At 37.2% G+C, this 11,621-nt stretch overlaps 1 gene segment (V, D, J or C); it reads left to right on the top strand.

Moving 5' to 3' along the window:
- Positions 1 to 9,730: 9,730 nt before the first annotated feature.
- Positions 9,731 to 11,621, top strand: part of LOC307151170 (Ig kappa chain V-III region MOPC 63-like) — a 57,189-nt gene continuing 55,298 nt past the window's right edge. The window contains exons 1-2 of the V gene segment in view: positions 9,731 to 9,837; positions 9,961 to 10,280.

Genomic DNA, 11,621 nt, shown 5'->3' with positions numbered 1-11,621 from the left:
AGATATATTTTTAAGATGGAAAAATGCAGTTTTACAGATACCAGACACGTGACTTTCAAATGAAAGATTGGTATCAAAGAGCACACCCAGGTTCCTAACCGACGACGAAGACTTAACAGAGCAGCCATCAAGTGTTAGACAGTATTCTTGATTATTACGTGAGGAAGTTTTTTGTCCAATAATTAGAAACTCTGTTTTTTCAGAATTTAGAAGTAGGAAATTACGAGTCATCCAATTTTTTATATCCGCTATGCATTCCGTTAATTTTGTGAATTGATAAGTTTCGTTAGGTTTTGAAGAAATATAGAGCTGAGTATCATCGGCATAACAGTGAAAGCTAATGCCATGTTTCCTAATGATATCTCCTAAGGGTAGCATGTACAGAGTGAACAGCAACGGTCCTAGTACTGAGCCTTGTGGTACGCCATACTGAACTTGTGATCGATGAGACATCTCATCATTTACTGCTACAAACTGATAACGGTCAGATAAGTATGATTTAAACCATGCTAGTGCATTTCCCGTAATGCCAACATAATGTTCTAATCTATTTAAAAGAACGTTGTGGTCAATGGTGTCAAATGCAGCACTAAGATCGAGTAACACTAATAGAGAGATACAACCACGATCGGATGATAAGAGCAAATCATTTGTGACTCTAACGAGAGCTGTCTCGGTACTATGGTACGGTCTAAATCCTGACTGGAAATCCTCGCAGATATCATTTCTTTCAAGAAAGGAACACAGTTGTGAGGATACTGCCTTTTCTAATATCTTTGACAGAAAAGGTAGATTCGAGATCGGCCTGTAATTGACTAATTCTGTAGGATCAAGTTGCGTTTTTTTAACAAGCGGTTTAATCATAGCCAGCTTAAAGTTTTTTGGTACGTATCCTAGAGACAAAGACGAATTAATGATATTAAGAAGATGATCTATGACCTTTGGAAGTATTTCTTTCAGTAGCTTAGTCGGTATAGGGTCTAACATACATGTTGTAGATTTAGATGATTTAATGAGTTTAGTAAATTCTTCCTCTCCTATAGCAACGAATGAATCAAATTTTTCCTCAGGGAGACTACAATGCACTGCCTGATGTGATACTGTAGTAGACGGTTGCATAGTTATAATTTTGTCCCTGATATTATCAATCTTATAAGTGAAGAAGTTCATAAAGTCATTACTGCTGTGTTGCTTGGAAACTTCGGTGCTTGAAGCTTTATTTTTCGTTAGTTTAGCCACCGTTTCAAATAAATACCTAGGATTATGTTTATTTTCTTCTAATAGGGTTGAAAAATAAGCAGATCTAGCAGCTTTTAAAGCCTCTCTGTAAGTAATTGAGCTCTCTTTCCATGAAATGCGAAATACCTCTAGTTTTGTTTTCTTCCAGTTGCGCTCCATTTTTCTGGCTGCTCTCTTAAGGGCCCGAGTGTGCTCGTTGTACCACGGCGTTGGACTATTTTCTTTAATCTTCTTTAAGCGCAACGGAGCAACTGTGTCTAAAGTGCTGGAAAAGAGAGAGTTAAACGTTTCTGTTGTAATATCTAGTTCTTCTAAGCTATCTGAGATGCTGAGATGATGAAACTGATTAGGAAGATTATTAATAAAGCAATCTTTAGTAGCAGAAGTGATAGGTCTCACATATTTGAAACACGGAGTCGGCTTTGCAGCCTTGGCTAAATGCAAATTACACGAGACTAGGTAATGATCTGAGATGTCATCGCTCTGCTGCAGAATTTCAACGGCATCAACATCTATTCCGTATGATAATATTAGATCTAGAGTATGATTACGACGATGAGTAGGTCCTGACACGTGTTGTCTAACTCCAATTGAATTTACAATGTCTTTAAATGCCAATCCCAATGCATCTTTTTCATTATCGATGTGTATATTAAAATCACCAACAATTAGTACTTTATCTGCAGTCAATATTAATTCTGATAGAAAGTCCGCAAATTCTTTGATAAAGTCTGTATGGTGCCCTGGTGGCCTGTATACAGTAGCCAGCACAAATCTCATAAGTGATTTATCGTTTACACTATATATTTTTACATTAAGCACCAATGCTTCAAAAGAATTATATTTAAAACTTGATTTCTTAGTGGTTTTGAAACTATTACTATAAATTACAGCAACACCACCCCCTTTGCGTTTCAGACGAGGCTCATGTTTAAAACAGTAATCTTGCGGGGTTGATTCATTTAAAGTAATGTAATCGTTTGGTTTTAGCCAGGTTTCTGTCAAACACAGCACATCAAGGTTATTATCTGAAATCATATCGTTAACAACGAGTGCTTTTGAAGTAAGCGATCGAATATTCAGCAACCCAAGCTTTAGCATTTGCTCATCTGTAATATAGCTGTTTTTTATTTGTTGAACATCAATTAAATTTTTAACCTTAGATGGGTTTAAACGTTTTTTGGATTTCCAAATTTGGGGAACAGACACAGTCTCTATATGATGATAGCTAGGTGAAAGAGGCTCTATGTGATAGGATTTATCTGACCTGGGTGACGTGAGACAGCTAGCAGACGGTCGGTTAAGCCAGTCTGTCTGCTTCCTGACCTGAGCCCCAGATTGTCATGTTTGAGCTCTAAGACTATGAGCCATATTACTAGAGAGAAGAGCATGCCATGCCTTATCATTCACATAACACAATACATTGATTTGAATTTTGCAAAGCACTTTCTGTTTGGAAAGGCAATATTCGAGTGGGCGTCAACGATCATGCATATTTAGTGGTTCACACCTGAGGAGACAATGGGGCCTGCATACTTAAATAGCCATTCATTCAGGTGAGTCACTGAGCCACAAGAATGCAAGAGCAACAGTTGGAAGCATCTCAATTCTTTTTTATTTTTCCACATATTGTGCTTGCAATTTGGCCTATGATATCCAAGGAAAACATGTCTAGTAATTGTGCAGTTCTCATACTGTATTTTCAGTTTTGGAATATTTATCCTTTCCCCAAATTTGTCACTAATAAAACACAATAAAAATTATTTGAAGAAAAGGCTTATATTTACCTTTTAATAGTTTGTTTACATCTACCTTGTAAATATATTTTTTTATTAAAAAGGTTACAATTACAACAACAATTCAAGTGTAATCTTTCTTTGTAAAAACTAAAGTATACATTTTATCATACATATTTCAAAGTTAAGGATTTGATTGATTATTTGATAACTTTATTTTTGACAAAACATACTATATTTAACATGAGCAAATATTGGCAAACAAAAGCTTATTAGAGGTGGCAGATATTTTACAGTAAAAATGTATAATCTATCCAAAACTAATCAATGAAATGTTGTCTTTCATATGTCTGTAACATAGGTCTTTCATTTTTATTATAAGAAATATAAATGTTAATTTGCTTATACAAATACATTTTATTTGAACATATTTCAGTCGATTTTTACTCAGTATAGCAATACAGTTTGCTAAAACCGAAACATTCATTCACAAACAGAAACGCCTGACTGTAACGTTGTTTTTATGAAATATTAGGGGCATATAAATGTTAATTTGCAGTTTAACCCTCTGGGGTCTAAGGTGTTTTTGGGGTCCTTGAGATGTTCTGACATGCCCTGACATTTTTGCTTTTTTCAGTTGCTTATAAACATATTAATGGCAAAAAAAAAATTACACACTATTTAGCACAAACAGGGCTACCATGAAATGTGAGCAACAAGAATGTACATGTCTGCATTTTTGAGAGAATAATGTTTATGCGTGGTTATTGAAAAAACTAAAAACTAAAGTTTCTGAAATAAGGCCATAAAACACATTCTAAATATGTGCCAATAAGACTTTTGTCTAAAAGATGTCATCGCCTAGTGTTTTTTCTTCAAAATGAAGTGAAAATCACCCTGCCTTATCATTCACATAACACAATACATTGATTTGAATTTTGCAAAGCACTTTCTGTTTGGAAAGGCCATATGCGGAGTGGGCGTCAACGGTCATGCATATATAGTGGTTCACACCTGAGGAGACAATGGGGCCCGCATACTTAATTAGCCATTCATTCAGGTGAGTCACTGAGCCACAAGAATGCAAGAGCAACAGTTGGAAGCATCTCAATTCTTTTTTATTTTTCCTCATATTGTGCTTGCAATTTGGCCTATAATATCCAAGGAAAACATGTCTAGTAATTGTGCAGTTAATTCTCATACTGTATTTTCAGTTTTGGAATATTTATGCTCTCCCCAAATTTGTCAATAATAAAACACAATAAAAGTTATTTAAAGAAAAGGCTTATATTTACCTTTTAATAGTTTGTTTACATCTACCTTGTAAATATATTTTTTTTATTAAAAAGGTTACAATTACAACAACAATTCAAGTGTAATCTTTCTTTGTAAAAACTAAAGTATACATTTTATCATACATATTTCAAAGTTAAGGATTTGATTGATTATTTGATAACTTTATTTTTGACAAAACATATTATATTTAACATAAGCAAATATTGGCAAACAAAAGCTTATTTGAGGTGGCAGATATTTTACATTAAAAATGTATAATCTATCCAAAACTAATCAACGAAATGTTGTCTTTCATATGTCTGTAACATAGGTCTTTCATTTTTATTATAAGAAATATAAATGTTAATTTGCAGTTTAAATCCAGGAAATTTGTTAATGAAAAAATTATTAAAAGATACAATTGATACAAAACGAAATTTGTTTTAAAGAAAGGATTTGTACTTTCTGTTTTGAGGTCTCTGTGAAAGTTTGAAAGTCTTTTAGTGATTTTTTTAGAGCGCTCGCGTCCATAATGGAGAACTGTCACGTAATATTGTTTTTTCCTCATAAATGCGAACACGAAAAATAAAAGACAAAAGACTTTTAAGTAAAACTTACTCCGAAATTGTGTTCTCGGCGGAATTCGCTCTTCAAAATGCTGCCGTTCGCCATCTGAGTTACAATCTTCCTCTGAGGAAAAGGTGCATTCTTCCTCGCCGTCCAGAATCATCTGAAGGGAGTCTTTATTACCGGAGAAGCGTGTCATACTCAAAACGCGATGAACTATCAGTAAGTCTGATGAAGAAACTTTTTATGGCATTGATCGGGGGGCGGGTGCGCTGCATACTAGATCATCTAACTATTTACATGTGAATCGCGCCGGGGGCGGGGCGGCCGCAGCTGATTATAGAGATAATGAGGCAGAAGGAAAAACGGTACCTCTCCTTGCTTTCAAACGGATTACATGAGTTGAAAACATTTGTTTTTTATATAAATTACTTCATTTAAAAGAGGAGATTTCAAGCTTCATAAAGACATATCTCACGTGCCTGTGTGAGAAGTATTCGCTGAGTTATGATTCATTTTCGGACGCGTTTCAGAATGGACTACATGGACAGAGAGAAGGCAGAACTCGCTTCGTGTTTATTTTTCTTTATTTGGCGAAAAGCACAACACTTTGTTTTTATTGTGAGTGTACACAAAAATAATACACACTTAACAGGATAGATTGATGTATAACACAAGCATATAAGATAAAAATTAATATTTTTATTTTATTATTTTTTTGCACTCATACGGAAAAAAACGAGCCTATCGCGCCGGCGCGATAGCCGACCTCAGGGGGTTAATATGTACAAATTGCTAAAACATCATCATTCATTCACACAGAGACACATCATCATTCATTCACACAGAGACGCAATTTAAATTTAAACTGTCTTTTTGCGAGCTGTGATAAACAGCGCGCATCTCTGCGGCTGCCGTTCATTCATTCACAGAAACGCGATTAACTTGAGAAGGAAAAAAAAACTTACTAACTACAGTATTCGGATCCTCTCTCCTGCAATACCCGCACTCTGAGGTAGATTTTCCATTATTATTATTCCTCACAGCGCTGCCAGATGGTGTAAACACGTAGGCTACAATATGATTAAACTTGTGTTTTCTCGAGCTGATATGGGGGCGTTCACAGGTTTGCAGGATTGCCTCAGTAATTTGCGTTTGAATAGCACGCGCTCTCCGTGGGCGGGTTCACATTACATTTGAATGAGCTCTAATTAGCTTGACTGGAATCGCTCTCTTTTAATACAGATTTCACAAGATGAGAATATTTGTTTTTTATATAAATTACCTCATTTAAAAGAAGATAATTCAAGCTTCATGCCTGTGTGTCTGTATGCCTGTTTGACTGAGTATTCGCTGAGTTACATTTCATTTTCGGACGCGTTTCAGAATGGTCTTCACTGACAGAGAGAAGGCAGAACTCGCATCACGTTTATTTTTCTTTATTTGGCAAAAAGCACAACACTTTGCTTTTATTGTGAGTATACACAAAAATAATACACATTTAACAGAATCGATTGATGTATGAAACTTGCTTGTAATATCAAAGTCAACAGAGCAAAATTAAATTCTTTTGAACTGAACTGAACTAAAAAAAAGCGAGCTGGTATCACCGGCGATACCGTCGACCCCAGGGGGTTAAATAAACTTCTGTGAATTGTATTCTGGTCTTCAGCCTGGTTATGTTGTGACAGACGGCAGGAAGGAATAAACCAAACAATTTTTAGACGTTTTTTTCAATAATAAAAGGTAGTGTGTCGATTCAATTAAAAATCCACATATCACATATTTTAAAACATTACATAATTCATTGAAGCCTGTTTGTCGTGTATAATACACCGACCAATCGTCATCTGGCACAAGTTAAAATTTACTTCACTTCTGTATGTGCATTCAGAGTTGACACCTTTTGGGGGTATGAGACCATTTGTCTAAAGACCACCTACTTTTTTTTTTTGCCAGTTATCTCTAAACTCTTAAAGGGGTCCTATAAAGGTACATGCACTTTTATAAGTTGATTGTACTGAAATGTTGTTGGCAGTGCCTGTACACAACCATCATATAATGGATACAAATCCATCCAGTGTTTTTTTTATCTCCTTGTATGTTTTCCACCGTCTCAAATCGAGCTGTCTGACTGTGTGACGTCACACGGTCGGACGCCCCTCCCACGATGTTTACTGACAGCAGCGTTTCAACACAGAACCGCCCTGAGCGAGCTGTCACCATAGTCCGCGCAGACATTGTTGATACGCTGGAGCAGAATGCCGTCTAAAAGTGGTGTTCTGTTGTTGAGTGTAATAACAAACACAGCAGTCATTTTGATGTTCCTAAATCCGAACCGCTGAAGACACAGCGGCTGAGTTTTGTTTTCGAAGGGAATATTCCCCACGATCAACATCAATGCTTTCATGTTTGCGTGAATCATTTCACACACCAGACTGCTTTACAGACGAGGGTCAGTATAAAGCTGGTTTTCTATGTAAAACGTTTTTAATATAATTCATAATCTTAAGTTTATTATTAACAATGCGTTATGGTTATTGTGTCATTACAAACGGTGTATGCACAGAACAGAGAGGCGAGGTGAGCAAAGCTCATTATTTAAAAGTGCTAACTTAACAGTCTTACTTTTTGTCCCCACATCAATCTTACTTTGACGTGTAATAGGCACCAGATTAGTTAGGTTTGCTGCACGGCTATTGAAGGCCTTAGACTTTCTATCTTGTAATAGAACAGCAATAGAGAAAGATACCGGCACACTGGGTTCCCGCTTGTTCTGTAAACATTTGAGAAAGTTACTGTTATCAGAGCGGGGACCCAAAACACATCACTGAGAGCTGGTATCAGTTGTTTTTGGTTCACCTTGAGTAGATGGAGGAGGGTGTGGGCCCTGGCGTTGTGGTAGAGGCCGAAGAGCTCTCACAGGAGGGGGAGGGCGAGCTGGGCCCGCAGGCTTTGGTGGTAATGGTGCCTGTCGTTTTTTGGTTGGTATCTGGGGGCTTGCAGCAAAAGAGTGAGATAGTCTGGTTCCAGCATGCACCAGTTCTTCCATTTTCTGTGAGAAGCACAGAAGTGGCGATGCTGGGGAGAGGGTTAACGTGTCTGGTGAAAGGGGCTGTTGCTCTGGTGTTATAGGAGGTTGAGATATGCTGTCCTGGCTTCCCTGGCTGTTTTCCAGCAAGTCGTCCTTGGGTGCTGAATCTTCAAGCAGTTCTGATAAGTCTCTCTGTGGGCAGGGCTCAGCTGAGATTGTGTCCGTGAGCAGAGGTTGTTGTGGTGGAGTGGTGTTATCATTGTCCTTGTGTGATATGTCAACCGCATGTCCATTTTGCTGCTGAAGTGAAGTCCCGTGGTCATTCATACTGTGTCCAGGTGTGTGTGTGCCGTTCAGATTGAGTGGATTGGCACACACTGCAGAAGGATGATTTAGGGAGAAGTAGATATTGTCCTTTAACACTCTTGAACCAAGTTTGTTTGGGTGATGGCCATCCCGATGAAAAAGTTGTCTCTGACTCCAGAAAAGATTGAAATTGTCAATGAAGTTTAGTCCGTTTATATTGCAGGTTTTTTGCAGCCATGTATTTAGCCCAAGCAACCGTGAAAACCTGTTTGTTCCTCTTGCTGGGAGAGGTCCACTGATGAATGTTTGAACTTTCAGTCTTTTAAGTGTTTCAAAAAGTTAATTGAAATCCTTCTTAAGGAGTTCTGACTGCTCTTTATGAATATCATTCTTCCCCACATGTATGATGAGTCGATTTGCAGTCTTATGTTTCATCAGAATGTTCTGAAGTTCCCTGTTTATATCCGAAGTTGTTGCTTGTGGAAGGCAGCACGTAGTTGTGTCCCTGCTGCTAATGTTTCTGATTATGGAGTCCCCCACTATCAGAGTCCTGGGCTCGGCTGTGCTCTGAGCTGAGTGCCGCTGTCTGCTCGACCTTGAGCGCCAGTTAGCATCAGTGTTAGCTACTGGCCCATTCAGTCTGTGTTCGATCACATTCATCACGTTTGGGGATTCCTCATTTACATTCATTAGTACTTCAAATCTGTTCTCAAGATGTATAGGCGGTGGTAGGAGACCAGTGTTTGCAATCCTTGTCAGAGCTGTATCTGGGGTAGAGGATGCTACTGCGGCAATATGTGATGCTCGTGACAATCTGATGTCTCGAGTGCCTTTGGGTCTCGCTCCCTGTTTGTGCCATCGATTAGTAAGTTGATCGGCTTGTTTCTCTACCTGTCGAGGAGCACTAGTTTCATGGGACTCACCAGCTGTATGCTGAGGGTGTCCATGACGAAGCTCTGTTGTGTGCTCCGTCTGGTTTGGTGGTCCCGTAAGTAACTTTGTTTCGAGAACTGCAATCCTTTGTAAAAGTCTGTGGCAGTTAGTGCAGCAAGTAGATTCTTGAACCTGAAGAGGCATTTTCTCTCTTATCCGTATGAATGTAGGCAGTTGTGTTTTCCTTTCCCGGAATGTAAGCTGGTCGGGTAAAAGAATTCTGCGTTTTTGTAGTAATCCAAACTTTGTTGTCTGAGCACTGTGTTGTTTGCTGAGGTTAAAATTAGGTGATAAAAGGAAATAAAATATAAAAATATAGGAGATAAAATGTAAAAGCGATAGAGCAAAGCGCGGAGCAGTAAGCAAGAGCGTCCGAACAGTAGCTGAGCAGGAAGTGGAAGTGTAGCAGTGATGATGGTCACATGACTGAATATGGACACAGAGATGGACGTTCATCTGCACATCCTCAGTGTCTCAGGAGTCACAATAAAAATACTAAATAAAGTCATGATTCTGTAACTCTAGTGTATATTAGTTTGTTATCAGCACAAGCTGTTGTAAATCCTGCCCACTTCTTTGCATTGTCAGCACATGCTTCAGTGCTCTGAGAGTGTTTATAGTGCTGTGAGTTTAACACTTCATGACTGAGAGCAGAACACAACACAATCTTCATCATCACACAAGACTAAACTACAGCAATGAACACAATCAACATCTTCATCTGGACCATTGCACTGTTTATTCAAGGTTTGTGTAATACAGTTTTTATACTGATTATTAGTTATCTTAAAATGTGAAATATGTATGTTTATCATATACTGTATATCATCATATATATATAATTTAATTTTTGTTTGTGTTTTCCTTCAGAGTGTGGAGGACAGTATACTGTAACTCAGAGTCCATCAATAACAGCAGTTCAACCAGGAGAAGAAGTCAGAATAAACTGTAAAACCAGCAGTAATGTGTATTTTTCTATAAGTGGTTATGTTGGTTATTACTTACACTGGTACTCACAGAAACCTGGAGAAGCTCCTAAACTCCTCATAAATTATGCAACATACCGTTATACTGGAACTCCATCTAGATTCAGTGGCAGTGGATCTGGCAGTGATTTTACTCTGACCATCAGTGGAGTCCAGACTGAAGATACAGGAGATTATTACTGTCAGAGTTATCACTATGGTCCAGTGTTCACACAGTGATAAAGAGTCGTACAAAAACCTCTGTCAGTCAGACGTCACAGTGACTGCACTGATACAGCTGAGAGAAACTGCAGCTGCTGATGGAGGATCACAAACTCAAGTCACCTTTATTTATATAGCGCTTTTTACAATAAAGATTGTTTCAAAGCAGCTTTACAAAGATAACAGGAAAATAATGCAACAGAGTTTGTTTCTGCTGTTCAGCAGATCTAGAAGAAAATATCATCCTAGTCCAGCTGAAGTAAGATCAGTGGTGGTTAACTTTTGTTGTAAAAACGTTATTTAATTTAGTTCATTTACACACAGTGCTTAGCATAAGTGAACACACCCATAAAGTTGTCTAAAAAGAGGACTAAAAAATAATCTTATGGAAATTGATTTTAATGCCTTAATTAAAAAAAAAAGAAAAGAGGCAAACTCCAACCTTTAAGGACACAAATTTTCTTTGTGAATGAATAATGTATCGTAAATAATAAATGTTCTTCCTTAAAATACAGGGTGCATAAGTCAGGACACCCCTATGTTAAATTCCCATAGAGACAGGAAGATTTTTATTTTTAAAGGCCAGTTACTTCATGGATCCAGGATAATATGCATCCTGATAAAGTTCCCTTGGCCTTTGGAATTAAAATAGCCGCACATCATCACACACCCTTCACCAAACCTAGAGATTATGTTTATTTCAGTTAGCCTAATAACTGGTTTGATTTGCATTGAGAGATGATCTTATGGAAACTAAGAAAGATTAAAAAAAATAAAATAAAAAACAGCACAACACTTTAAACATTTAAAGACAACTTCAGCAAGGGCATTTAACCCTAATAAAAACATGGTAGTGTTTATTTGATCACAGTTTTTTTTTTTTCAATTGCACATTTTCAAAACTCTTCATTACCAACATGAATCTTGGCCAAAGAGTTAATCTCTCTCAGACCAACAAAACACTTCATATATGTCTCAGAATAAGCTCATTCCTCCATTACACTGGCAAAATTTCACATTCAGAAAACATACATGTCCTTCATAACACACTGAACTAAAAACACTAACAACAGGAGCATTACACAAATTATGATTTTTTATCTTTAAAGTTTGAATTATTATTTTTTTCACATTAATATTCATTATATGATAAGAATAGGATATTTTCATTGTATTACAGATTAAAGAATGAATGAGAAATGCAGCAATTAGTTGTTTTCTATATCTTTACAACCCAGTCTCATATAAAAACGTCCCCTGACTACGTTGGTCCAAAGTGCAAAACGTAGAGGGGTTACAATAATGGCCCTTCAATTGTATCACTGTTACATTTTTTTTCCTATT

The sequence above is a fragment of the Squalius cephalus genome, assembly GCF_949319135.1.
Source record: "Squalius cephalus genome assembly, chromosome: 23".
NCBI lineage: Eukaryota > Metazoa > Chordata > Actinopteri > Cypriniformes > Leuciscidae > Squalius > Squalius cephalus.
The sequence above is the reverse complement of the archived record's forward strand: the minus strand, read 5'-3'. Positions and strand labels throughout refer to the sequence as shown.